Source organism: Eumetopias jubatus, unplaced genomic scaffold, assembly GCF_037043125.1.
Source record: "Eumetopias jubatus isolate StellerSeaLion01/CBP00866 unplaced genomic scaffold, mEumJub1_p1.0 scaffold_4, whole genome shotgun sequence".
Taxonomy (NCBI): Eukaryota; Metazoa; Chordata; class Mammalia; order Carnivora; family Otariidae; genus Eumetopias; species Eumetopias jubatus.
The window spans coordinates 23,219,694-23,247,407 of NW_028274810.1; the positions used below are offsets into that span (position 1 = coordinate 23,219,694).

General features: G+C 38.7%; 1 protein-coding gene across 2 annotated transcripts in view; it reads left to right on the top strand.

The window, feature by feature from the left end:
• The first annotated feature begins 14,520 nt into the window (after positions 1 to 14,520).
• FRRS1 (ferric chelate reductase 1) overlaps positions 14,521 to 27,714 on the top strand; it is a 49,881-nt gene continuing 36,687 nt past the window's right edge. For both annotated transcript variants that reach the window (XM_028102204.2, XM_028102206.1), the window contains exon 1: positions 14,521 to 14,533. The gene's annotated coding sequence lies outside the window, so the exon portion shown is untranslated. The remainder of the gene's footprint in view (positions 14,534 to 27,714) is intronic.

Sequence of the window (27,714 nt, forward strand, 5' to 3'; positions counted from 1 at the left end):
GGACTAAATCCTTAACTTGTAGGATCTGATGCTATCTCCAAGTAGATAGTGTCAGAATTAAGTTGTAGGATACCCAGAGGGTGTCACAGAGAATTGCTTGATGTGGGACACACCCCCACACATCTGGTGTCAGAGTGTTTTGAATGTGGTAGTAGTGTCAGAATAACGAAGAGACTCCTAGGAGGAAGAGTAAGTTTTTTTTTGTTTGTTTTTTGTTTGTTTGTTTTTACAGAGGCTTTGTCAAACTTTCAATTGCTGCATTCTTTTTTTTTTAAAGATTTTATTTATTTATTTGAGAGAGAGTGATAGCGAGAGAGAGCATAAGCAGGGGAGAGAGGGAGAAGCAGGCTCCCTGCTGAGCAGGGAGCCAGACATGGGGCTCAATCCCAGGACCCTGAGATCATGACTTGAGCTGAAGGCAGATGCTTAACCGGCTGAGCCACCCAGGCGTCCCCAGTTGCTGCATTCTTAAGTTGAAACAGGCAGTTAAGTCTCCTGACCTTTGCAGTAAGCCTACAATCTGAACAAGAACTAAAATAAAGTGAAAAATAAACTGACTCGTGAGGAAACAATAGATGGAATGAGTAAAAAGTTGGATGACATTAAAGATACTGGAATGCATATATTTCTTCATGTCCTAAGAAAATAAAGATTATAAGAAACCCCAAGACAAAGCAAACAAACATTCAACAGTATAGGAAAGGCATGTTCTAAACATGAAGCAACCTGAAATATGGCCCAATTTCTAATAATAGGAGGGAATGTAAGAGAACCCATTTTGCACATTGTCCTATTGAGTGGCACTTGGATCGAGACTTCAGAGACATAGATTAGGAATTTATCTCAACTCTTTAGTGTCAAATTAAATAATATTGAAATAATCAATAATCATAATATAAAAGCTCTTTATAGTTTTCAACTTTGAAATCAGTTTACAAGCAAAACAGGGAATATGGTTACAGAATAGATTATAAATGTTATCCACCTTGACCATGTGGGAGTTATTGACAGAAGATGGCAAGGGGTGGGGAGGGAATATAAATAGAATGGTAGAGGTCCTATTATCTTCATATAGGAGAAATTCAAAGGATAATGTCTATATTTGAGATAGGACTCTGAGTTTTATATCACAAAAGTAGCAGTATGAGGGTGGAATTACAAATAGCAGCATGAAAATATACAGGAATTACAAATAGCAGTATGAAAATATAGATGGTGAAGGTGGGCAAGAAAGTAGCAGGAAATGAATAAAAATATCTCAATGTATTATATCAAGAAATAGTAGGAAGAGTATATTAAGAGAAATGGAAGTAATGACCAGAAGAACCAAAGCAGATATATGTGAAAGAGTTTACTTCTGGGTTTGGGAATCAGTGGACCATCAAACACAGAATGATTGCTTTTCACTGTATGGCTTCTGTACTATTTGCTTTTTTTTCTTTTTTTTAAAGATTTATTTATTTGAGAAGGAGGGGGAGGAGAAAAGGGGGAGGGCAGATGGAGAGGGAGAGAGAGAATCTCAGGCAGACTCCCTGCTGAGCGTGGAGCTGAAGCCTGATGTGGGGCTTCATCTCATGACCCTAAGATCATGACCTGAGCCGAAGGCAGACTCTTAACTGACTGAGCCACCTAGGCACCCATTTTCTTAACAATTTAAATGCTCGAGTATTGCTGGTTGGAATGAAAAAAAATGGAACAGTCATTTTGGAAAACAATTTGGTAGTTCCTTATAAGGTTAAACATACACTTACCATATGATTTAGCAATCCTGCTCTGAGGTATTTACTCAAGAGAAATGAAAACATTTGTGTACACAAAAACCAGTATGTGAATTTCTTTAGTGGCTTTATTTATAATTGCCTTTAACTGGAAACAACCTAAATGTCCTTCAGTGGGTGAATGCGTGAACAATGGAATACTATTAGGCAATAACAAGGAACAAACTTCTGATACATGCAGCATGGATAAATCTCAAATGTGTCATGCTAAGTGAAAGAAGCTATATGCAAAAAGCCACAAAAGCTATGATTCCATCCATATGATGTTCTGAATAAGGAAAATCTCTAAGGAGAAAAAACACGTTAATGGTGTTGGAATTGTGTTGCCTCAAAACTCATATGTTGAAGTCCTAACTCCCAGCATTTCAGAATGTGACCTTATTTGGATAGGGTCTTTATGGAAATAATCAAGTTAAAATAAAGTCTTCAGGGTGGGCGCTAGTTCAGTATGACCAGTATCTTTATAAAAAGGGAAAATCTAGGTACAGAGACATACACAGAGGGAAGATGATGTAAACGAGACACAGGGAGAAGATAGCCACCTACAAGCCAAGGAGAGAGACATGAAACAGAGCCTTCCCTCACAGCCCTCAGAAGGAAGCAATGCTGCCAACACCTTGGTTTCAGATCTCTAGCCTCCAGACAATGAGTTTCTGTCATTTAAGGCACCCAGTTTGAGGTACTTTGTTTGGCAATCCTAGAAAACTAATACAAGTGGTTTCCAGGGTAGGGGGTGAGGCAAGGGTTGACTACAATGGGTCACAAAGGAACTTTTTGAGGTGATGAAATGCTCTATGTCTTGATTGTGCTGGTTACATGACTAATGGCATGTGTTTGTCAGAAATCACAGAACTCCATGTTAAAAAGGGAAAATATTACTCTTTGTAGAATTATACCTCTAGAAACCTGACTTGAAAATATTAACAGAAAAACTAGATTAAAAAATTTACTTTTGAAAATTAAAAATTGGAAAAGTGACCCAAGATGTATGAATATACAAGGGTCTTTATATTAACATTGACCATAATAACAGCACAGCAGAAGTAAACACAATGTCCCAAAGTAGATTCTTTGAGCATAATAGTTAAAAAAACTCCAAAAGACAAGATTCTTTCCCTGATGGACCTTACATTTTAGCAGATGAGATAGCCATTATGTAAATGACTATATATATATAATGTCAGGTAGTGATAAGTTCTGTGAAGAAAATAAAGCAGAATAAGGGGGTAGAGAATTAAAGGAACTCATTTTATAAATAAGAGTTTTTTATTTTATTTTTTTATATGTAAATAAAAATTTATTTATTTACATTTAGAGAGAGAGAGAGAGGGAGCAGGGGAGAGGGGCAGAGGGAGAGGGAGAGAGAGAATCTTGAGCAGACTCCCCACTGAGTGCAGAGCCCAAAACTCCACCTTGAGATCATGACCTGAGCTGAAATTAAGAGTTGGGTGCTTAACTGACTGAGCCACCCAGGTGCCCCAGGAACTCTATTTCAGACACAGTAGTGTGATGGACAGTTTTGTGTGTCAACTTTGCTAAGCTGAAATCCCCAGTTATTCAACCAAATATTAGTCTAGGTGTTGCTGGGAAGATATTTTGTAGACATGATTCAAGTCCATAATCAGTTGACTTTCAGCAAGGGAGGGTGGACCTGATTTGCTCAGCAGAAGGGCTTTAAAAAGAGAGGCTTCCCTGAAGAAGGGGAAATTCCAGCTGTGTTGGGAGATAGAAAACTTGAGAGAAAATTTGCTCTCTTAGAGTTAACCATGCTATCTTAGAATTTTACTAAACAAGGAAGGGGCCACATTTTGAATCAGATGTGCTTATACTCTACTTTTAAGAGGTCTGTTTCAAAAAAGTTTGGTGCAGTGGTTCTCAAAGTGTAGTCCACAGACCAATAATGTCAGCATTTTTCAGGTTTACCTCTCTTCCTGAATCAGAAACTCTGGAGGTGGGATTTAGTAATCTGTGTTTTAAGGAATTTACCAGGTGATGCTGATGAACATTAAAACCTGAGAACCACTGGTCTAGAGCAAAGATAAGTATAATTCCACCAATAAAGACTCCAAGACAGCAACTTTTGGGTTCTTGAGAGTCATCAGGTGCTTGTTTAAGAGCTGAATTCTGGGCTCTTCTCCACAGAGTCTCAGTAGGTCTGAGATGGGCCCAAGAATCCATTTTATTTATTTATTTATTTAAAAAAATTTTATTTATTTGAGAGAGAGAGAGAGCTCACGCATGAGAGAGAGCATGAGCAGGGGGAGAGGCAGAGGGAGAAGCCGACTCTGCACTGAGCAGGGAGCCCCACACAGAGCTCAATCCCAGGACCCTGAGATCATGACCTGAGCAGAAGGCAGATGCTTAACTGACTGAGCCACCCACGTGCCCCCAAAGAATCCATTTTAATAAGGAATTCTGATGCAGGGGGTTCACAGATGACTCTGAAAAACCATGCTCATTGGTCAATTCTTGGTTTCCAGTATATTCCAGCTCTCAGCAACACGTGACATGATTGACCACACGTACCTTCAGAACCATTCTCTACACTTTGGGACTCACCACTCTTGGTTTTCTTCCTATCTTACTGGCCACTCAATCACAATTTCCTTTACTGAATTTGCCTGTTCTTCCCAATTTCTAAACATTAGTGTGTCCCAAGGCTCACTCTTCAGATCTCTTTTTTAATCCTTACTCACCTCCTTTTTCTAGGACTGCCAAGTGTTAATGACTCAAATTTATACCTCCAAACACATCTGTCAAATAGGTATCTCCACTTGGATATTTCAATGGCATCTAGAACTTAATATGTCCAACATTTAACTCTTGCTTTCCACCTTTCAAACTAGCTCCTCCCCTATGTCCCACCAATCTTCCTGTCCAAATAGATGCTACCACTTCTAATTTCTTTCTGTTTCTCTCAAGTTATCTGTCTCTGGATTCATTAAAGTTTCTTTGTCGATCAGGCCTGATTCAAGACACATAGTTCTGGTTGTTGCTCCCAGTGCTCTTGAAAAGGTAAAATTAATAGTAATTCAGGTCAAGAATATATCCAGTGTTCAGTGTTTTTAGAGTCTTACTGCTAAATTCTTAAAAGAAAATATCCTATTTTAGGCTAGAGAAGAGTAAACTTGGCCCACTGGGGGCCACAGAGAACAGTGTGTTAGATATTTAGACCCAGAGAAGGCAACTGAGAATAATTGGTTACTAGGCAACTCTCCTAAGCACCAGAGAACTGATATGATCAGGACTTACCTCTGCTGTTGGCTGATGGAAGGTTAGAGACTGGAGGAGGGTATTGAATGAGTGCAGATGTGGCTGTCAGAGTTGGGGAGCCACTGGACAGACATGGCAACTGTCACACAGAGACAGCTGCTCCCATATGCCCTGTAGGTATTAGCAAGGTTCTCTAGAGAATCTGTAAACTACTGAAATGGTTATCTTTGTTGACTCCAGCCAGCCTGCTCAATGGCATACTTTCCAGACTGAACCTTTAGCTGGGTGTTGGTGAATTAGCTTATGCCAAAAATGAACAGAAAGATTCACTATTTCCAGACTACCTACAATTTGTTTCCTCTCCTCTTTCTCTTACACATCCTATTTTTGCCTTTGTCCCTTGATAGTCTGCCTCCCTCATGTAAAAAATAAACAGTGCATAAAGTAAATAAATAAAAGTGTCTTAAATACCTGAGTTATTCTTTGACCATATATTGTTTTTTTTCTCCCCAATTTTTATTTGAATTCTAGTTAGTTAACATGTTGTGTAATACTGGTTTCAGGAGTAGAATTTAGTGATTCATCACTTATATATAATACCCAGTGCTCATCATAAGTGCCCTTCTTAATACCTATCACCCATTTAGCCCATCCACCACCAACCTTCCTCCATCAACCCTCAGTTTGTTCCCTATCGTTAAGAGTCTCTTATGCATGTACCTCAGTGGCTCAGTTGGTTAACTGACCAACTCTTGATCTCAGCTCAGGTCTTGATCTCAGGTTCATGAGTTCAAGACCTGCATTGGGCTCCACACTGGGCATGGAGCCTACTTAAAAAAAAAGTCTCTTATAGTTTGCCTCCTCCTCTCTCCTCTTTTTCCCCCCCTTCCCACATGTTCATCTGTTTTGTTTCCTAAATTCCACATATGAGTGAAATCATATGGTATTTGTCTTTCTCTGACTGACTGATTTTGCTTAGCATCATACACTCTAGCTCCATCCATATTGCTGCAAATGGCAAGATTTCATTCTTTTTGATTCCATTGTATATATATATATACCACATCTTCTTTATCCCTTCATCAGTTGATGGACACTTGTGCTCATTCCATCATTTGGCTATTGTTGATAATGCTGCTATAAACATTGGGGTGCATGTACCCTTCAAATCTGTATTTTTGTATCCTTTGGGTAAATACCTAGTAGTGCAATTACTGGATCATAGGGTAGTTCTATTTTAAACTTTTTGAGGAACCTCCATACAGTTTTCCAGAGTGGCTGCACCAGCTTGCATTCCCACCAACAGTGTAAGAGGGTTCCCCTTTCTCTGCATCCTTGCCAACTTCTGTTATTTTCTGTGTTGTTAATTTTAGCCATTCTGATTGGTGTGAGGTGGAATCTCATCATGGTATTGATTTGTATTTCCCTGATAATGAGTGATGTTGAGCCTCTTTTCATGTATCTGTTAGCCATCTAGATGTCTTCTTTGGAAAAATGTTTTGACCATATATTGTTATATGAAAAAAATTTCAGAACAATATGCAGAGAATGATACTATTTCTATTACAAAACCAAAGCTATATCTTTTTGCAAGTATAGGAAACTGTATATGAAGTCTTAAAGGGAAACATACTGAACTGATAGCAATGGTTGCTTTTGGGAAAGCAAATGGAATTGAATGGTATCATGTAGAATTTTATCTTTATTGTTTCAGTTTCTACAATCAAAACATGTAGATATAGTATCTATGTAATTCATAATAATTAAAAAATCGGAACACAAGAAAAAAATGGGGGGGAGATCTGGGAAACCATAGGGATTGGATGGTGTTCATTTGATTTTATCCCTTTAGAAGGCCCTTTTTGCCTATGCTGGCCCACTCTTGCATAAAAAGTTATGCTAAACTGTGCTCCATTCCAGAATTAATCTGGATCAGTACTTTTAGCCATTCCATTACTCCTCACTCCTGCTTTTCTTGGTTCTCAGGCTTCGTTATTTTGGCCACATATTTCCGCTTTCATTTTCATACTAGTTGCTTTGGTTAATGCCCAGGTTTGGATATGCTCTCCTTATTTTAATATTATTTCATTGGCAGGATCTTATGTTTGGTATTTGCCTTCAGGTTTTATGCAACTAGAGGCTTTTAAGTAAAGGCTTTTGCTTCTGTATTCAATTTTGGGGCAATATAGGATAGACAAACTCCTGCTTCCTCTGGTGGAGTTGAGGGTGGGAATCATATTCACCTCAATTAACTCATGTTTTAGGATTATTTTTCATTCTCAGAGGAGATGATGTTATTTTATATTCTGGGGGTTCCTGAGGATTGGGACCTTATATTACTTATTTTTATGCTTTATGTTTGTTGAATTTAAAATTCTACTTTGAAGGCTTACCTAATGGAGAAAAAGTATTCTTGCAAAAATGGTTAGAGCTGCCAGCTTTCATTATAAATGTCACCCTGACTGTGTAATGTTTTTTGCAAAAAAGAAACCAATGACTTTTTACTCAGTTTATAAATGTATTACTTCTCATTCTGACTGTGGTTTGGTTTCTTTTCAGTATTAAGACTATATTATATTTGTATATATTTATAGATTTCTCTTTTTTAAAGAGTTATTTATTTATTTGAGTGAGAGAGATTGTGTGTGTGTGTACGCGTGCGCATGTGCACTAGAAGGGGGAAGGGCAGAGGGAGAGGAAGGGAGAGAATCCTCCAGCAGACTCTACACTGAGCACAGAGCTGGACTCTGAGATAGTTACCTGAGCTGAAATCAAGAGTCAACCACTTAACCAACTGAGATACCCAGGTGCCCCTAAACTACATTACATTTGTATATATTAAAGGTACTGACTTAACACAATAGGACCTAAGCCATCTTGTAAATAAATGACATTTTATTATTTTTTATTTTTTAAAGATTTTTTATTTATTTATTGAGAGAGAGAGAGAGAGAGAGGGAGAGAGAATGATAGAGAGAGAGCGTGAGAGGGAGGAGGGTCAGAGGGAGAAGCAGACTCCCTGCTGAGCAGGGAGCCTGATGCAGGACTCGATCCTGAGACTCCAGGATCATGACCTGAGCTGAAGGCAGTCGCTTAACCAACTGAGCCACCCAGGTGCCCCAATAAATGGCATTTTAATAAGTCACATAGCCCAAGAGCTGCTAAAACAAAATTCTGCAGTAAATTATACTATTCCTTCATTGTTAAAACTTGGGAAATAAAAAAAAAAACCCTAGGTTATTACTGAGTAGAACTGAGTAGAACTTCTTTTCTAATTTGCTTTAATTGGTTTAATAACAGATATGGTAGAAACTTGAATGTAGTATAACCCTGATAGAAAATATTAGAAGCCACTGATTGTAATTGCCAAGACTTTTAACTTTATATCATGTCTCTAGATGATCAACAGAGATTTTATTGACGATTTGGTAAAACTGAATCAAACTTTTAATATTTTACTTTGATCAGTGTTGCCATCTCTGGCACATAATTACAGAGTATTAGTATTGTCTTGCACTAAATTAAAATGCTACAAAAGAAAATAATGCAATTAAAGAGGACAAAGAATGTCTGCCATGCTTTCATTATAATCAATAAACTGGCCTTAAAATGAACTGAAATTCAAGGGGTGCCTGGGTGGCTCAGTTGATTAAGCATCTTTCTTCAGTTCAGGTCATGGTCTCAGGGTCCTGGGATCAAGCCCTGCATTGGGATCCCTGCTCAGTGGAGTCTGCTTCCTCCTTTCCCCCGACCCTCCCCACTGCTCATGCTCTCTCTCTCAAATAAAGAAATAAAATCTTTTTAAAAAAATGAACTGAAATTCAAGTCAAGTTTGAAGAGGGGTAAAACAGAAGAAGGGGCTTTCTAGAATCTTATCTTTCTGTTACTTAAAGTGAGATCTTATATTTAACATCTATTTTTTGAGTTCCTAAAAAAAGGTATTGAAAGTAATGACATAGTCCCTACCCCAGGGATTGCTTATAGTATAGTTTTCATCCATTGGTACTGACTACTTGGTATAGTGTATTGAGAAGGATCTGAAATCATGTCCAGTTTAGGAGAGAAGAGATTATAAATAATTGATGATAATGACTGCTTGCGTGTGGGACTAGCATCTTATGTATGTGTATTTCCTTACTCTAATACAAGACATTAAAGGTAGTGAGATATTATCTCATGGAAACATCAAATAACCCTACATCTATATCCTTATCTTCTTTATGCAAATAAAGAAAGAGTAGGAGGTTAAGTAATTTGCCAGAAGTCAACCAGCTATTAAAGAGCAGAGCTGGGATTTCAACTGAAGTGGGTCAGACTTCAGAGAATATGATCGTTTTACTTGGCCATATGGTCAATTTATAATGGAGGAACTAATATTAGTTCTGATTATCAGAAAAGTTTCATAGAGGGATTGGGACTTCTGCTAAACCTTGAAGAATGTGTGGCATTTAATATGTGGGAAGAAATGTGATAAGAGAATAGCATTAGCAAATGTGGAAAGATGAGAATAAGACTTGGTGTTTCATGGAGTGATTGAGTCAGCAGTACCTGGTGGGAAAGCAATGAGGATGTTAAGTGTGGCCAGGTGATGGAGTGCTTTAAATGTCAGGAAGAGTATGAATTTAACTCTATAAGTAATGGTAAGTCACAGAACATTATTGATAAAAACATTACATTAGGAAGATCAATGCAATGTTGGACTATTGTCAGCAGGCTTCATGGGGGTCAATGAGAACAAGTAGGAGAGATTAGTTCCAGTGAATTTGAGCATAGGTAATTATAGTAGACACGTTTTATTGAACAACTTCTTTGTTTAGACATTGAACTAAGCACTTGACATATGTTATCTTAGTTAATCCTCACAACAATATTATGTATTGTGATCTTCATTTCATGGTGAGAAAACAGGTTCAGAGAGGTCTAGATCACAAAGTTTAGTGGTGGAGCTGATCTTCAATCCTGGGTGATCCGAGTCCCCTGCTCAGAATAAATAAGTAAGAAGGCCTGTATGTGAGTGTTGAGAAAGGAGGAACTGATAATTGACTTGGGGAGATATTAAAAGCACTTGGTTTCAACATTTTGGCCTGCTGCCCACAGTAAGAAATAAGAAATGCTCAACCCAGGACATATCAACTCACGGATATAATCTGAATTAGACCCATGAAACAGCATTTATTACCCTTATTATATATAATGTGCTCTAATGTTTTTGTTATTTTATTAATATTTTTCTGATTGTTACTAAAGACTTTAAATAGTTTTTAAAAAGCTTATTTATTTATTTTAAGTAATCTCTACCCCTAACATGGGGCTCAGCCTCAGGACCCTGAGATCAAGAGTCATGTGCTCTTCCGACTGAGCCAGCCAGGTGCCCCACCCACTAAAGATTTTATATTCTACTAAAAGATGGGTTGTGGCTCCAAACTGAAAAACTCTGAGCTATAAAATATGAAAGAGACAAAAAGCTGAAAAGTCATCTCTAGGTTTTGCTTGAGCATTGATAAAAATGCAGGAGTAACTGGAAAGGGCAATTGATTAAGTTTCCTGCAGCTCTAGAACAAATGACCACAAACTCGGTGGCTAAAACAGCAGACGTTTGTTTATTCTCTTACAATCCTGGAGGCCAAAAGTCCCAAATCAGTAGCACTGGAGCAAAGTGAAGGTGTTGGCACAACCACTTCCTCCAGAGGCTCTAGTTTGAGAATCTGTTCCTTTTGTCTCTTCAACTTCTGGTGGCTACTGGCATCATTGTGGCTGCATCACTCCAGTGTTTACCTCCATGGTCACATTGTCTTCTTTTGAGTGTAATTTCCCTCTGCCTCTTTCTTTCTTTATTTTTAAAAAGGCTTTATTTATTTTACAGAGGAAGAGAGAGAGAGTGAGCATGTGAGTGGGGGGAGGGGCAGAGGGAGAGAATCTTCAGACTCCCCACTGAGCTTGGAGCCTGATCCCAAGACCCATGAGATTATGACCTGAGCCAAAACCAATAGTCAGATGCTCAAAAGACTGAGCCACCCAAGCACCCCCTTCAGCCTCTTCTTTTAAGAACACTTGTGACTGCAGTTAGGGCACACTTAGATAATCCAGGATAATCTTTCTATCTCAAGATTCTTAACCCAATGACATCTGGAAAGCAATGAGAACTGCACATCTACAGGAACATAGGTTTATCAGGTAATTATGCCCCTCCCTTCCTTCCTTCCTTCTTTCCTTCCTTCCTTCCTCTCCTCCCCTCTGCCTCTCTTTCTTTTGTACTTCCTTTATTATCCACCTAAGAAATCACAATATATTAGACATAGAGCCACTTTGTACAAATATAGGATAGTGCCTAGCACAGTATCTGCCATATAGCAGGTGTTTGATAAAATAGCTATTGAATGATTGTGGTAATTCTTTTTTTTTTTTTTTAAGTGACCTGTCATTCTAAAAAATCTAGTCTTTTTCTGACCCATTATATGTCTCTTCTTGGCCAACAGAAACCTGCTTTCACAATTTGGCAAGAGACCTTAGAGAACATAAGGTTCTGGTTGTAACCCTTCATTTTTACTCTTGAGGTAACAAAAACAGAGGATAAGTGATAGCAGTGGAGATAAAGAGGGAACGAATTTAAATAAGAGGCCAAAATTAAAGGCCACATGAGAATGGGTCCATTTTAGATGGTGGGTTTGGGATTTATTGAGTCGAGGCAGGGTCTAATCAATTGGAGATGTTCTACTTGAATTCCATTTATGAAATGCTCAGTATCATGGAAAAGGCAAGTTTATGTTTGGTCCATCAGACAGCATTCAGTTTTGGCAGTGAGGTTCAGGGTAGATAGTAGCTGTGGCTTAGAACCCTGTCTTGCCTCTTTTCTCTGCCTGACCTTGGGCAATTTACTTAGCTCTGCATTGCCCTCAGCACTCAGTGGTAGAATGTCTATAATACTGTAATACCTTTCACTTAGGGTTCTTGTGAGAGTTAGGATAGTGCATGTGCCTTGGTCAAAATGAGTGCTCAATAAATGCTTCTTATTCTTGCTATACTTTATTTGCCTTATTCATTCTCATTCTCTCATGAATATACACTGGAGTTTTCCAGTGGCTCTGTGATGTGTCATATGATGCTGCAACAGATCAAATACAGAAGATGTAAGGATCCAGCTGTCCTCTGTTAAGCACTAAAGAGATTTGCAAAAATTTAACAATACTCCTCTCACTAAAGTCTTATTTTCGGCAATCATAACAGCAATAGCGAAAAAAAATACTATGTTAACATGTAATGGGTTTATTTTTATCATTTAAAAATGAATTTGGGGCGCCTGGGTGGCTTAGATGGTTAAGCGTCTGCCTTTGGCTCAGGTCATGATCCCAGGATCCTGGGATCGAGTCTCGCATCGGGCTTCTCCCTTTCCCTTTACTGTCTCCCTTGCTTGTGTTCTCTCACTCTGTCAAATAGATGAATAAAATCTTTTTAAAAAATTTAAAAAATGAATTTTTAAGTATTGAAATATTTCTCACTTTTAATTTTTAATACTTATAATGATAGATATCATCCATATAAATGAATATCTCTTTGGGGTCCACAGTAATTTTTTAAAAGTTGTAAAGGAGTCTGGACCGAAAAATTTGAGAACTGCTAATGCAGAGGCACGGGAATGGAATCCAGTAGGATAGTATCAACTTCTCAGAGTCCAAGCTCCATTGAACATCTTACTAAATTTGGTTCCTTTTGGGAACAGCTGACAAGGAGCTGATGAAGAAAGAGCCTGGTAGAGGTGGACATCTGGCAGGGAGTGATAAGGGGAGTTACAGCTGGAGACTTTAGGGGAAATGGTAGGCCTGGAAAAGGGTGCTTTTAGATAGAGCTAAGCCTCTCTATTTAGTTGTTCCCACTGTGCCCCTTCCCACTACTATTTATTTAGTTTTTCAAGTTTTTATTTAAATTCCCGTTAGTTAACATACACTGTAATACTAGTTTCAGGTGTAGAATTTAGTGACTCAGCACTTCCATACAATACCCAGTGCTCATCACAAGTGCCCTCCTTAATCACCATCACCTATTTCACCCATCCCCCTGCCCACCTCCCCTCTGGTAACCCTTAGTTCTCTACAGTTAAGAGTCTGTTTCCTGGCTTGCCTCCCCCTCCACCCGCCCATGTTCATCCGTTTAAGAGTGCTTTAGGATGAAAGATTACAATGATGTATTCTAAGAATTATTTGTCTTATAGGTTTTTTTTTAATCATGCTTTTGGCATGCAAAGTGTCCACTGGGGACTGTTTCTGGAAAAGGTTTAATTATGACTGCAGAAATCTCTGTCATCACCTGAGGCTTTATACAGAAGGAATGAAGCTCTACTTACTTAGAGTCTATTCACATTTCACACAGCTTTAGAATAGAGAACCAGCTCTCTGGCATCTTTTTTAAAAGCCTCTCTCTAAAATCCTATAAAGAGGGGTTTTTGTCAATTGTGACTAGTTCTTTTTTTTTTTTTAAGATTTTATTTATTTGACAGAGAGAGACACAACGAGAGAGGGAACACAAGCAGGGGGAGTGGGAGAGGGAGAAGCAGTCTTCCGGTAGAGCAGGGAGCCCTATATGGGGCTCAATTCCAGGACCCGGGGATCATGACCTGAGCCAAGGCAGATGCTTAACGACTAGTTCTTAAGGAGAAAGATTAAAGTGATGGTGTTCTTTCATCTCTCTTCTCTCCTTTTAAAATGGTTTTAGAGAATTTAGTAGTGTTGATTGCCAACCAGGGATCACAGGTCAAAGTGTATATGACATCATTTATTTTCCAGTCTGCACTTGTGATTCATAGCCTGCAGTGGAATGTTTTAATATTTGTAGATACATTGTCTTTTCCTAGCCCTAAAAATGTTCTTTTGCAAAAAAATCTTGTGCAAAACAAAGATTAACGGCTTAAAAAGAAATGAAAACTAAACTCCTAAGTTTCTGAGTGAATTTTGCAAACTAAAATAATTCTTTTGCATGATATCATTTACTTTCCAAGGTTTCAGTTCTATGCAATCTGATTCTTTTGCACCTTTTGTAGTTAATTGAAATAATTTGCTAATCACGGTTATGCCTTAGAGTTGCCAGAAAAAACAATTATTTTTTTAGTATAATTATATTCCAAATACTGCATAGAACATTTATATTGGTTGTTTATCTGAAATTGAGTTTAAGCAGGCATCCAGTATTTTAATTTGCTAAATTTGGCAACTCTACCTAAGCACAACTAGGTTCCTTTGTTTGTCTTTACTTAGAATGTATAGAACAGATACGTATTTCCAAGTGGTTTTGTAGTTAAAGGCACACAATTTTCTCAATGAAACAACTATTACTTGGCAAAGTGCTCTTGTATGTAAAACAGAACCCTTAATTCTCAGAAATGGAGTCCAAAAACGAGTACTGGTCTACTGGTCTTGCAAATCAAGTTTTGCTGCTTAGCTTGGGAAACGTTGCCTTCTGGTCACTGGGTAAGCTGGCTCCACCCAGCTGCTGAAAGGAGATACAAATTGTAACAAAACCGGAAGTTGGCTAGGCTGCCTTCGCTTCTCAAGGTAAGCGTCTCCTTCTGTTCTCTTTAAGCCAGAGCTCTTTGCAAAGTGTTTAAAAATTGAAGCCAGCTAAGGCAACAGTAATGAGAGCAGGCGACTGTGATGATGGGGGTGGCCGGCGATGCCGAATGAATGCTTTAACAAATTATGTTCTGAAGCTTGTATTGAGCTAATGAGTTTTCACAAACAAGTTAGGATAATAAGGTGTCCTGTGACTTTGACTAACGAGCTTTAATCCCAAGAAATGGGTGATTATAAGTAGAGTCATGCTTGGGGTCCTGAAAAGCATGGACTTTATTCATGCACGTGTGTTTCTTTCTCCTTTTTAAAAAAAAATTGAAACTGTGGAAACTTTTATAATTAAACTTAATGGCATAATTACCTGTATGCAGATTACTTAGAGCCTTAGTTGGTTTTAAAGTATGTTTTAATCTAGAAATTTTAGCTCCCCCCACCCCCTACCCCTGGTGTGCCTTTAGAATTTCAGAAAGGCTCTGGTAAGACCTTTGGCACCCCCCTCCTTTTTTTTTTTTTTTTTTTAATCTTGTCAGTGCTTACCTGGGGGCAAAGGAGATTTTTCAGTTTGTAAATGTGTTATCAGGGATATTTCTTTACAAAGCTAAACTTTTAAGTTCAGATATTTTCTTTTTCTTCTGAATTAAAGAAAAAGTGGAAAGATTTGAGGACTATACGGAGGTGGAGGCTAAAATTTGGTTTACTGATTTGTTGAAAACAATGAGCTAGACATTTTATTTTGTTTAAGGGGATGAGTTCTGGTAAGTTGCTTAGTAAGCTAACATGTTGACTATTTTGGCCAAGTGTAGCTTCTGTTTCACAGCTCTCCATTTGGGTAATGTCAGATTCTCTGGAAATCACACTGTACAAGCTCTATTTTCAAGGTTGTCTGCTAGTCAGTGGGAAAGGGGATCAACAAGCTGGCCACAAGTCACCAGTTGGGGCAAGTGTGATAACATTTTTTATTAGCAAAAGCAAAACTTCTGGAGGTTCCAAAGAGAGAGCAGTTACAGAAGATGATAGAATTAGGCAAGACTCCATGGAAAGAAGGAGATTTTATTTATTTTTCTTTTAATTTATTTATTTTTATTTAAATTCAATTAACATATAATTTATTATTGGTTTCAGAGGTAGAGGTCAGTGATTCATCAGTCTTATATAGTACCCAGTGCTCATTACATCACGTGCCCTCCTTAATGTCCATCACCCAGTTACCCCCCCCACCTGCTTCTCCCCTCCAGCAATCCTCAGTTTGTTTCCTACTAAGATTGTAATGGGAGACCTGGTTTATGGTGGGCACTGTGCTAGATGTTTCATATGTATTGCTTTATTTAACCTTCACAAAGCACCTTGGTATTTGTTGCATTTTCTCTTCACAAAACAAGAAAACCAAAGCCTGGTGAGGTTAAATAATTTGCCCACAGTCACTAAAATGGTGCCTGCTGGATTCAAACTTGCAGCTGGATTCGAACTATGTGATTTTGATGTCGAAACTGTTCACTGTCTCACAGGATACAGTAGTTGATGGTATTTGAAATGGACCTTGAAAGAGGGGAGGAGGTTTTATTTACTAAAACAAAAACAAACAAAAGCAGTGAAAGTAACATAGAATGAAAATAGATAAAAGAAAAAAAGCTAAGTTGTTTTATTGTATTTCTTTACAGCCTTTATATATCCGTATTTTGTAGTTATAAATTATTATCTTTTATTATATTATAAGCCACTACATGCTTTAAAATTTTTAGATTATTTTTATATTATGAACACTACATGCTTTTAAAAAATATGCACAATACAATGAGGATTAAAAAGAGGAAGTCCACTCCTCTTCCCCTATTGAAAACACTCTCCTGGGGGTAACCACTCTTGAGAATTGTTAAAGGATGGAGTAGAAGGTTTTTTTTTCTTTTCCCTTTAACTTTTAAGTAACATTTCTTTCATTATACTACATATCATTTTGTAATCTGCTTGTTTTCATTCCTCAGTGTGGCAGGAGCATGTTTCCACTTAAGTATATGCAGACTCATGTCTTAGGGATTTTGTGAAACGAGTTGATACTTGCAAAGCACTTAAAAGAAGAATACCTAGCTCCCATAAAGCACTCAGTAATTATTAGCTGTTACATTTGTCATTTACTATTCTTTTTTTAAATGTTTTTCCTTTATTTTTATTTATTTATTTGACAGAGAGAGAGAGAGCACAAACGGGGAGTGGCAGGCAGAGGGAGAGGGAGAAGCAGCCTTCCTGCTGAGCAAGGAGTCCCAATGTGGGGCTTGATCCCATGACCTAAGCCAAAGGCTTAACTGAGTGAGCCACCCAGGTGCCCCATCATTGACTTTTCTATTTCATTCTTTTAAGTGAGTGAGTATACAGTATTCTATAGTCTGGATATAGTCTAGCTTATTTTTGTAACCACACAAATTGTCTTAAATTTTTGTTACTACAAATATAATTTTTGTCTGTGTGAGTTTTTCTTTTTTTAAAATTTTTTATTGTTATGTTAATCACCATACATTACATCATTAGTTCTTCATGTAGTGTTCCATGATTCATTCTTTGTGCATAACACCCAGTGCTCCACACAGAATGTGCCCTCTTTAATATCCATCACCAGGCTAACCCATCCCCCCACCCTCCTCCCCTCTAGAACCCTCAGTTTGTTTTTCAGAGTCCATCCTCTCTCCTGGTTCGTCTCCCCCTCCAACTTACTCCCCTTCATTGTTCCCCTCCTGCTATCTTCTTCTTTTTCTTTTTTTTTAACATATGTTGCATTATTTGTTTCAGAAGTACAGATCTTTGATTCAACAGTCTTGCACAATTCACAGCGCTCACCATAGCACATACCCTACCCTATCACCCAGCCACCCCATCCCTCCCACCCCCCATCACTCCAGCAACATTCAGTTTGTTTCCTGAGATTAAGAATTCCTCATATCAGTGAGGTCATATGATACATCTCTTTCTCTGATTGACTTATTTCACTCAGCATAATACCCTCCAGTTCCATCCACGTTGTTGCAAATGGCAAGATCTCATTCCTTTTGATGGCTGCATAATATTCCATTGTGTATATATATACCACATCTTCTTTATCCATTCATCTGTCGATGGACATCTTGGCTCTTTCCACAGTCTGGCTATTGTGGACATTGCTGCTATAAACATTGGGGTGCACGTACCCCTTCGGATCCCTACATTTGTATCTTTGTGGTAAATACCCAGTAGTGCAATTGCTGGATCGTATGGTAGCTCTATTTTCAACTGTTTGAGGAACCTGCATACTGTTTTTCTAGAGTGGATGCACCAGCTGGCATTCCCACCAACAGTGTAGGAGGGGTCCCCTTTCTCCGCATCCCCGCCAACATCTGTCGTTTCCTGACTTGTTCATTTTAGTCATTCTGACTGGTGTGAGGTGGTATCTCATTGAGGTTTTGATTTGGATTTTCCTGATGCCGAATGATGTTGAGCACTTTTTCATGTGTCTTTTGGCCATTTGAATGTCTTCTTTGGAAAAATGTCTGTTCATGTCTGCTGCCCATTTCTTGATTGGATCATTTGTTCTTTGGGTGTTGAGTTTGATAAGTTCTTTATAGATTTTGGATACTAGTCCTTTATCTGATATGTCATTTGCAAATATTTTCTCCCATTCTGTCGGTTGTCTTTTGGTTTTGTGGACCGTTTCTTTTGCTGTGCAAAAGCTTTTTATCTTGATGAAATCCCAATAGTTCATTTTTGCCCTTACTTCCCTTGCCTTTGGCGATGTTTCTAGGAAGAAGTTGCTGCGGCTGAGGTCGAAGAGGTTGCTACCTGTGTTCTCCTTTAGGATTTTGATGGACTCCTGTCTCACGTTTAGGTCTTTCAACCATTTGGAGTCTATTTTTGTGTGTGGTGTAAGGAAATGGTCCAGTTTCATTCTTCTGCATGTGGCTGTCCAATTTTCCCAACACCATTTGTTGAAGAGACTGTCTTTTTCCCATTGGACATTCTTTCCTGCTTTGTCAAAGATTAGTTGACCATAGAGTTGAGGGTCCATTTCTGGGCTCTTGATTCTGTTCCATTGATCTATGTGTCTGTTTTTGTGCCAGTACCATACTGTCTTGATGATGACAGCTTTGTAATAGAGCTTGAAGTCCGGAATTGTGATGCCGCCAGCTTTGCTTTTCTTTTTCAATATTCCTCTGGCTATTCGGGGTCTCTTCTGGTTCCATACAAATTTTAGGATTATTTGTTCCATTTCTTTGAAAAAAGTGGATGGTATTTTGATGGGGATTGCATTGAATGTGTAGATTGCTCTAGGTAGCATTGACATCTTCACAATGTTTGTTCTTCCAATCCATGAGCATGGAAAGTTTTTCCATTTCTTTGTGTCTTCTTCAATTTCTTTCCTGAGTATTTTATAGTTTTCTGAGTACAGATCCCTTGCCTCTTTGATTAAATTTATTCCTAGGTATCTTATGGTTTTGGGTGCAGTTGTAAATGGGATCGACTCCTTGATTTGTCTCTCTTCTGTCTTGTTGTTGGTGTATAGGAATGCCACTGATTTCTGTGCATTGATTTTATATCCTGCTACTTTACTGAATTCCTGTATGAGTTCTAGCAGTTTTGGGGTGGAGTCTTTTGGGTTGTCCACATACAGTATCATACCATCTGCAAAGAGTGAGAGTTTGACTTCCTCTTTGCCGATTTGGATGCCTTTGATTTCTTTTTGTTGTCTGATTGCTGTGGCTAGGACTTCTAATACTGTGTTGAATAGCAGTGGTGATAGTGGACATCCCTGCCGCGTTCCTGACCTTAGGGGAAAAGATCTCAGCTTTTCCCCATTGAGAATGATATTCGCTGTGGGTTTTTCATAGATGGCTTTTATGATATTGAGGTATGTACCCTCTATCCCTATACTCTGAAGAGTTTTGATCAAGAAAGGATGCTGTACTTTGTCAAATGCTTTTTCTGCATCTATTGAAAGGATCATATGATTCTTGTTCTTTCTTTTGTTAATGTATTGTATCACGTCGATTGATTTGCGGATGTTGGACCAGCCTTGCAGCCCAGGGATAAATCCCACTTGGTCATGGTGAATAATCCTTTTAATGTACTGTTGGATCCTATTGGCTAGTATTTTGGTGAGAATTTTTGCATCCATGTTCATCAAGGATATTGGTCTGTAATTCTCCTTTTTGATGGGGTCTTTTTCTGGTTTTGGGATCAAGGTAATGGTGGCCTCATAAAATGAATTTGGAAGTTTTCCTTCCATTTCTATTTTTTTGGAACAGTTTCAGGAGAATAGGTATTAATTCTTCTTTAAATGTCTGATAGAATTCCCCTAGGAAGCCATCTGGCCCTGGGCTTTTGTTTGTTGGGAGATTTTTGATGACTTCTTCAATTTCCTTAGTGGTTATAGGTCTGTTCAGGTTTTCTATTTCTTCCTGGTTCAGTTTTGGTAGTTGATACATCTCTAGGAATGCACCCATTTCTTCCAGGTTATCTAATTTGCTGGCATAGAGTTGCTCATAATATGTTCTTATAATTGTTTGTATTTCTTTGGTGTTGGTTGTGGTCTCTCCTCTTTCATTCATGATTTTGTTGATTTGGGTCCTTTCTCTTTTCTTTTGGTAAGTCTGGCCAGGGGTTTATCAATCTTGTTAATTCTTTCAAAGAACCAGCTCCTAGTTTCGTCGATCTGTTCTACTGTTCTTTTGTTTCTATTTCATTGATTTCTGCTCTGATCTTTATTATTTCTCTTCTCCTGCTGGGTTTAGGCTTTATTTGCTGTTCTTTCTCCAGCTCCTTTAGGTGTAGGGTTAGGTTGTGTATTTGAGACCTTTCTCGTTTCTTGAGAAAGGCTTGTATTGCTAAATACTTTCCTCTCAGGACTGCCTTTGCTGTATCCCAAAGATTTTGAACAGTTGTGTTTTCATTTTCATTGGTTTCCATGAATTTTTTTTAATTCTTCTTTAATTTCCTGGTTGACCCATTCATTCTTTAGTAGGATGCTCTTTAGCCTCCATGTATTTGAGTTCTTTCCAACTTTCCTCTTGTGATTGAGTTCTAGTTTCAAAGCATTGTGGTCTGAAAATATGCAGGGAATGATCCCAATCTTTTGGTACCGGTTGAGACCTGATTTGTGACCTAGGATGTGATCGATTCTGGAGAATGTTCCATGGGCACTAGAGAAGAATGTGTATTCCGTTGCTTTGGGATGGAATGTTCTGAATATGTCTGTGAAGTCCATTTGGTCCAGTGTGTCATTTAAAGTCTTTATTTCCTTGTTGATCTTTTGCTTAGATGATCTGTCCATTTCAGTCAGGGGGGTGTTAAAGTCCCCCACTATTATTGTATTGTTGTCAATGTGTTTCTTCGCTTTTGTTATTAATTGCCTTATATAATTGGCTGCTCCCATGTTCGGGGCATAGATATCTACAATTGTTAGATCTTCTTGTTGGATAGACCCTTTAAGTAGGATATAGTGTCCTTCTTCATCTCTTATTACAGTCTTTGTTTTAAAATCTAATTTGTCTGATATAAGGATTGCCACCCCAGCTTTCTTTTGGTGTCCATTAGCATGGTAAATGGTTTTCCACCCCCTCACTTTCAATCTGGGGGTGTGTTTGGGTCTAAAATGAGTCTCTTGAAGACAGCATATGGATGGGTCTTGTTTTTTAATCCAATCTGATAGCCTGTGTCTTTTGATCGGGGCATTTAGCCCATTTACATTCAGGGTAACTATTGAAAGATATGAATTTAGTGCCATTGTATTGCCTGTAAGGTGACTGTTACTGTATATTGTCTGTGTTCCTTTCTGATCTATGCTGCTTTTAGGCTCTCTCTTTGCTTAGAGGACCCCTTTCAATATTTCTTGAAGGGCTGGTTTCGTGTTTGCAAATTCCTTTAGTTTTTGTTTGTCCTGGAAGCTTTTTATCTCTCCTTCATTTTTCAATGGGAGCCTAGCTGGATATAGTATTCTTGGCTGCATATTTTTCTCGTTTAGTGCTCTGAAGATATCATGCCAGTCCTTTCTGGCCTGCCAGGTCTCTGTGGATAGGTCTGTTGCCAATCTAATATTTCTACCATTGTAGGTTACATATCTCTTCTCCCGAGCTGCTTTCAGGATTTTCTCTTTGTCTCTGAGACTTGTAAGTTTTACTATTAGATGTCGGGGTGTTGACCTATTACTATTGATTTTGAGAGGGGTTCTCTGTGCCTCCTGGATTTTGATGCCTGTTTCCTTCCTCACATTAGGGAAGTTCTCCGCTATTATTTGGTCCAATATACCTTCTGCCCCTCTCTCTCTTTCTTCTTCTTCTGGGATCCCAATTATTCTAATGTTTCATCTTATTGTATCGCTTATCTCTTGAATTCTCCCCTCGTGATCCTGTAGTTGTTTCTCTCTCTTTTTCTCAGCCTCTTTATTTTCCATCATTTGGTCTTCTATATCGCTGATTCTCTCTTCTGCCTCATTTATCCTAGCAGTTAGTGCCCCCATTTTTGATTGCACCTCATTAATAGCCTTTTTGATTTTGACTTGGTTAGATTTTAGCTCTTTTATTTCTCCAGGAAGGGTTTCTCTAATAACTTGCACGCTTTTTTCAAGCCCAGCTAGTATCTTCAAAGTCATGACTCTGAACTCTAGGTCCGACATCGTACTAATGTCCATATTGAGTAGGTCCCTGGCTGACGGTACTATCTCTTGTTCTTTTTGCTGAGGTGATTTTTTTCGTCTTGTCATTTTGTCCAGAGGAGAACAGATGAATGAGAGAACAAAATGCTACCAGGTTAACAATGTCCCCAGCAAATATACTCTAAACAAATCAGAAAAGACCTGAAACCAGGGGAAAAGAAAGGGAAAGAAAGAGAAAAGAAAGAGAAAAGAAAGAAAAAAAAAAACAAAAAGAAAAAGATAAAAACAAAGACAGAACAATACAAAAAAACAGAATATGATCAAATATGAACAGGCTAGTGCATAGATCAGTGCCACACACTAGATTTTGGGCGTATTTTGGTCTGTTAGAAAAAAGTGCCTCCTAAAATTTTAAAGGAAGAAAGACTTATATATGTACAAAATAAGGGTTGATACAATGAAGGGATGGAAGATGACTGTAAAGATGAAAATTATAAAAGATTTTATAAAAGGGATTGATAAGAAGTTGTTTGAAAAAAGAAAGATTTAAAAAAAGAAAAAGAAAAAGAAAAACGAAAGAAAAAAAAGGTAGAGAATGTGATCAGGCAGGAGACTAGAACAAAGCCATACACTAGTGATTTAGGGTATATTTTGATCTGTTAGAAGAAACTGTATCTCAAAATTTTAAGAAAGAACAATTCACATATATATGCCAAAAATAAGGGTAACTACTATGAAGGGATAAAATATGATTCTAAAAATGAAAAATAAAAGATGTTTTTTTAAAAAAAGGGATTGAGAAGATGTTGGTTGAAAGAGGGAAAAAGAAAAATTAAAAAAAACAGTTAAAAAAATTAACTTTGAAAAACTAATGAATCATGGTAAAAAAAGCCATGAATTCTATGTGTAGTATTACCCTAGCGCTGGAGTTCTCCTGTTCTCTTTGATTGGTAAACTTGGTCTTGGCTTGCTGGCTGTTTGTGCTGATCTTCTGGGGGAGGGGCCTGTTGCCGTGGTTCCCAAATGTCTTTGCTGGAGGCGGAATTGCCCCACCCTTGTCCGCCCGGGCTAAGCAATCTGCTCGGGTTTGCTCTCAGGAGCTTTTGTTCCCTGCAAGCTCTGGTACAGCTTTGGAGGACCAGGGTGAAAATGGTGGCCTCCCAATCTCCACTCGGAGGAGCTGAGAACTCGGGGCCACGCTCCTCAGTGCGCCCCCCCAGAGAAAAGCAATCACTCCCATCTCCCTTGTCTCCCGCCGGCCGCACTGCGTGCTCACCCGGCCTGTGACTGAGCGTTTCTATCTCTGGCACTCGACCCTGTGTGGAGTCTCCAAACCCAGTAGATCCCTGCGGTGCACTTCTGCACCGCTCCTCCCTGGGGAGGGAGGGGGGTCTCCCTGGATCTTCCGATTGTTGGGTCCCTGCTGGAGGAGCAGTGGCCCAACTGGGCTGCAGATCACAGTTTATGGCAACCCGGAGCCGAGAGCCTGCGCCTCCGCTCTGTCTCTGCAGCTGGCTTCCCCAGTCCAATACCTGGGAGCTCTGCTGCACTCAGGCACCCCTGGTCTTTCTGTGACCCCGAGGGTCCTGAGACCACACTGTCCTGCGAGGGTTCCACCCCCCGCTTAGCCACTGGAGCGACGTCCCTCAGTGGAGCCGACTTCTCAAAGTTCCGATTTTGTGCTCCGCGGCTCTATCACTTGCCAGAAGCGGCCGACGGAGGCCCCCTCCCCCGCCGTCTAGCCTCCCGAATATCGCCTCGGGTTCACTTCTCCGCACGTCCTACCTTCCAGTAAGTGGTCGCTTCTCTGTTCAGAGAGTTGTTGCTACTCTCTTCTTCAGTCTCATGTTGAGTTTGTAGGTGTTCAGAATGGTTTGATCCCTATTCAGCTGAATTCCTGAGACCAGATGAAATCCAGGTCTCCTACTCCTCCGCCATCTTGCTCCGCCCCCTGTGTGAGTTTTTCTGTAGGATAAATTCCTAGAAGTGAAATTCCTAGGTCAGAGGTTAAGCATATTTTAGTTTAGTAGGATACTGTCAAATTTCCTCCAAAAATATTGTGCCAGTTTACACTTTTCATTGTGATGAGTGTGCTCATTTTTCTACATTCTTGCTTATACTGGATATTAGCAGTCTCTTGCATTTTCCATAAAATGACAGGCAATGAATTTCTTTTTTTTAACATAAAAAGCATAGTGTACAGAGATTTTTGTATCTTATTTTTTCCCATTTAACATCTGTTTTTACATGGGTAAGAATTTGATGCATGAAATAATGGAGGTCCCAGTTAGAAGGCAGGACATGGGTAGAAAGAAGGAGTGGTGCTTATTCCAGGAGTTAGTACAAATGGTACGTTGTTGCAAGAGCATGGGAGAAAAAAAATCCTTAAAATGGGGTTGGGCTGAATAGTATGAAACATTAAATGTCTAAAGTTTTTGTCCTTAATAATTCCTGGGAAGCTGATGAAGGTTTCTGGGGAGAAGAGTGATACGATAAGAATTGTGCTTTAGGAAAATGATCTCTGATGTTGTGTAGGACAGATTGGAATGGAGATAAAGAAACAGAGGCCAATTGAGAGTGTTTCATTAATTTTGGTGACAGACAATGAAGGCTTTGTGCTTGGAGGTGATGGCAGAATGGAAAGTGTCAAACAGATGTAATAGAAAGAATGGAAAGTAGGAGAGAGATGCAAAAGGGGTAGGTAGGAGGGTGAAAGGGTGGAGGAAGAATCTGAAGAGCTTGTTTGGTAATTGGGGTCTAAAAGAGTATTTGGGGTCAAGTCTTGAGAATATGGGGTTTCGAGTATTGCTGACCAGAAATAGGTTGACAGGCCACCATCAGAATAGGGAAGTCAGATGTAAGAGCTAGTGTGGAGGAAAAGATGATGAATTTCATTGCAGGCAAATTAAGCTTATTGCTGTCCAAACAGCAATCTACATAGAGTCGGAATTTGAGTGAAAGCATTGTGGAGATGTGGGGTGGGGGCAATTGGAAGATTTGGGAGATATCTTAGGGATGAAAACAGGCCATGGAAATGATGATGAGATTGCAGAGAAATGTGGGGGCCAAGGTAAAAAGTCTTGGGAGTGGATACGTTCATGTATGAGGCATGAAGAGGAACCAGACTTAATTACAATATTTTTACAATGACTATTTCTGACAATCCTTTAAGGGCCCCCAAGAGTCCATGCCCACTTTTTTCTTTCCATCTTTGGTTCTTTTATTGCTTTTGTTCAAATTATGTACATTCTGAACCTGTTTTCCTCCATAATGCCTTGTTTACTTACCATGTCAGCCTTCAGGGTCTGATCTGAAGTTATGGATGGCTTATCGGTTAAAACCTCAGAAGCCAGATCAGAGACCATACTTGTCACCACTCATTTGCTGTGCCTCTGATAAATGTCTTAATCAGTGCCCTATTTTACATAGTGGGAACGATTATACCCTTCACACCTTCCTGGGTTCTTTTTAGGAATGCATGCTGAAGGGTGCCTGGGTGGCTCAGTCGGTTGAGCGACTGCCTTCGGCTCAGGTCATGATCCTGGAGTCCTGGGATCGAGTCCCGCATCGGGCTCCCTGCTCGGCGGGGAGTCTGCCTCTCCCTCTGACCCTCTTCCCTCTCGTGCTCTCCATCTCTCATTCTCTCTCTCTCAAATAAATAAATAAAATCTTTAAAAAAAAAAAAAAGGAATGCATGCTAAATCCTTGACATGATGTCTGACATGTTGTAAGCCCTTGGTAATTGTTAGCTCTTCTTATTTTCTCCTTATACCTCTAAATATCTATAATGAAATACAATTTTTTCCTGTTCTGCCCCTGTGTGATCTTAGACTGCAGTTTTTTATAACCTCCTTGAGCTTCAGTGTCTGTATGAAAAACAAAAAAACAAAAAAAACCTTTGTATGTTTCTTCCAAGGATTAGAGTTCATTTCTGTGAAGCACCTACTGTGATGACTACAATGGATTCAATAAATAGTGTCATTTAAATGATAGATTAATGGTATTTGCTTTTGTTTCATTATTAGTTTTGCATTTTTAGAGAAGGGGCCATTCCACTTTCTACCTAATTTTGTTTTGAGGACAGGGCTATTGTGAGGGCCATGTGGAACAACCCAGATGAAAGCTCTATATCATGTTATAAGGTATTTGCTTCCAATCTTTTTTCCAGAGGTGACTAAAGAAGATGGAAACATTACTTGCTGAGGATGCTGTGGTTAGGGAAACCAGGATTAGATTGTAGAGTTCCCCATTACTTTTTCTTTAGTGGTTTCCTCTACCTTTCCCTTTACTTTTTCTTGCTTTTACTTAAACTCTAAATTCTTTTTCAGAATTTTTTTCAACCATTTATGTTGTTAGACCTGACAGATCTCAAATTGGTATTCAATATGTCATTTTTGGTGCCCTTTGTTTTTTAGAACCATCTCTGAAAATGTCATAACTCTAATTGTTAACTAAAAAAAAACCTTTTTTTTCTCTTTGCTTCCTGCTGTGCAAATGGAGTCTGAAACATTTTTATCTGAAGAAGTGGAAATACTTGACCTATTTTTCAATTTCTCTATAATTTGACATTCTCCTATCAGAGTCAACTTAATTTTTGATGTGGAAGTTTTCTATGAAGTTAAAGTTAAATTGCTGGAAAGAAAGGGAGCACATTTTCTGAAATATTTCAGAAGGCTTGAACAAATTAAATGCAGGTGAAAGAAAAATATGAAAATCTTACTTGTCTAACCACAACAGTGTTGGGAAGAAATTAGCACGTACTGCTGATAAGGAAATTTAATAGTGATAATAAATAATGGCAGTTATCATTTATTGACAACTTGGTGTTTTTAGGCATCAAACTAGTTGTTTTAATGTCCATTCTTTCAGGAACTTTAGTTCTATGAAAGAGTTCTCTATATTGCTTCTTAGGCTCCTAGAGTGGACTCAATATTTTGTTTTTTTTGTTTTTTAAAGTAAGTTCTACAACTAATGTGGGGCTTGAACTCAGGACCCTGAGATCAAGAATTGCATGATTTACTGACTGAGCCAGCCATGTGCCTTCAAACACTTGTAGTTTTTTTCTAAAGTACTTTCTGTGCCCAATGTGGGGCTCGAACTCATGACCCTGAAGTCAAGAACCCTATGCTCTACCGACAGCCAGCCAGGTGCCCTTCAACATTCTGAATTAGGCTAATTTAGATTTCAACTTTGTCACAGTATGCCCCCACTCACATTGTTCATTGTGAAATTTGGATCCTTGCTGGATTTATTTTCTTTCTACATCCTTCTCTCTGCAAGGAGGGAGCAGTGATGCAAAGTGAAGAGAGAACATGGACATTGCCCTTACATTTAGGTTCTAATCCTAAAAATATATGTGATTTAGGGTACATTCCCTGGCCTCTGTTTTTTCATCTCTAAAATGAAGATACTATCTGCTTATTGTAAGAATTATATTAGATATAGTAGTATCTTCTAGGTTCTCATTAAATGTTTGTTTCTTTTTCTTTTTCTCCATGCTATGTCCTCTTTCTTCCCTTCTGTGTAATAGAAATGTAATCCTTTTCTTTATGTC